Below are 2,488 nucleotides of genomic sequence, written 5' to 3'. Positions count from 1 at the left end.
CAACATCATAACTGTAAATGTAATGGAGATAATAATTTGAAAGGTAATTAACAAAGTATAAGATAGAAAAACAATATTTACAAATGTAGAATTAAAACGATAATTAACAGCACTTTGATATAAGTAACAAACATGCAATCATTACAAATATCGAACTTTCGATCTTCAACTGCATACAGTCACTGGAATCGACAAGAATAACTGTCTAACGCACAAACAATTCATACAGCGAACAGTCACTGGAATCGACAAGAATAACTGTCTAACGCACAACAATTCATACAGCGAACAGTCACTGGAATCGACAAGAATAACTGTCTAACGCACAAACAATTCATACAGCGAACAGTCACTGGAATCGACAAGAATAACTGTCTAACGCACAAACAATTCATACAGCGAACAGTCACTGGAATCGACAAGAATAACTGTCTAACGCACAACAATTCATACAGCGAACAGTCACTGGAATCGACAAGAATAACTGTCTAACGCACAACAATTCATACAGCGAACAGTCACTGGAATCGACAAGAATAACTGTCTAACGCACAACAATTCATACAGCGAACAGTCACTGGAATCGACAAGAATAACTGTCTAACGCACAACAATTCATACAGCGAACAGTCACTGGAATCGACAAGAATAACTGTCTAACGCACAACAATTCATACAGCGAACAGTCACTGGAATCGACAAGAATAACTGTCTAACGCACAACAATTCATACAGCGAACAGTCACTGGAATCGGCAAGAATAACTGTCTAACGCACAACAATTCATACAGCGAACAGTCACTGGAATCGACAAGAATAACTGTCTAACGCACAAACAATTCATACAGCGAACAGTCACTGGAATCGACAAGAATAACTGTCTAACGCACAACAATTCATACAGCGAACAGTCACTGGAATCGACAAGAATAACTGTCTAACGCACAACAATTCATACAGCGAACAGTCACTGGAATCGACAAGAATAACTGTCTAACGCACAACAATTCATACAGCGAACAGTCACTGGAATCGACAAGAATAACTGTCTAACGCACAAACAATTCATACAGCGAACAGTCACTGGAATCGACAAGAATAACTGTCTAACGCACAACAATTCATACAGCGAACAGTCACTGGAATCGACAAGAATAACTGTCTAACGCACAACAATTCATACAGCGAACAGTCACTGGAATCGACAAGAATAACTGTCTAACGCACAAACAATTCATACAGCGAACAGTCACTGGAATCGACAAGAATAACTGTCTAACGCACAAACAATTCATACAGCGAACAGTCACTGGAATCGACAAGAATAACTGTCTAACGCACAACAATTCATACAGCGAACAGTCACTGGAATCGACAAGAATAACTGTCTAACGCACAACAATTCATACAGCGAACAGTCACTGGAATCGACAAGAATAACTGTCTAACGCACAACAATTCATACAGCGAACAGTCACTGGAATCGACAAGAATAACTGTCTAACGCACAACAATTCATACAGCGAACAGTCACTGGAATCGACAAGAATAACTGTCTAACGCACAACAATTCATACAGCGAACAGTCACTGGAATCGACAAGAATAACTGTCTAACGCACAACAATTCATACAGCGAACAGTCACTGGAATCGACAAGAATAACTGTCTAACGCACAAACAATTCATACAGCGAACAGTCACTGGAATCGACAAGAATAACTGTCTAACGCACAACAATTCATACAGCGAACAGTCACTGGAATCGACAAGAATAACTGTCTAACGCACAACAATTCATACAGCGAACAGTCACTGGAATCGACAAGAATAACTGTCTAACGCACAACAATTCATACAGCGAACAGTCACTGGAATCGACAAGAATAACTGTCTAACGCACAAACAATTCATACAGCGAACAGTCACTGGAATCGACAAGAATAACTGTCTAACGCACAACAATTCATACAGCGAACAGTCACTGGAATCGACAAGAATAACTGTCTAACGCACAACAATTCATACAGCGAACAGTCACTGGAATCGACAAGAATAACTGTCTAACGCACAAACAATTCATTCACCTCTACACAGACTACTGCTACGTACGATTTGCTTCATTCATTTTGTTATTATTCTCATTCATATTAACTTTATTCGGGGTTGGAGACACTCACTCTTACACTCCCGTTCTCAAGATATACTATAGGATTAAACATTCTTTTTGAAGAATTTATCGATGTGTAAACTCCGGACATTTTACTCACAAACTGAATAAAAGTGCGAAGCACTTTTATGTTAAGTTTGTGAGCAAAATGTCCGGAGTTTACACATCGATAAATTCTTCAAAAAGAATGTTTGATTCTTATAATTCCAATTCATTCACTTTATTAACAATTGCAAAAAATTGAATAGTTTCCCCGCACTATGTTGTTTGTTTTCAGGCGTGTATGAATACATCGCGTTTTCGGATTTATTGATGTATA

The sequence above is a fragment of the Ostrea edulis genome, chromosome 2 (assembly GCF_947568905.1).
Source record: "Ostrea edulis chromosome 2, xbOstEdul1.1, whole genome shotgun sequence".
NCBI classification, from domain to species: domain Eukaryota; kingdom Metazoa; phylum Mollusca; class Bivalvia; order Ostreida; family Ostreidae; genus Ostrea; species Ostrea edulis.
This window is presented reverse-complemented; position numbering follows the sequence as displayed.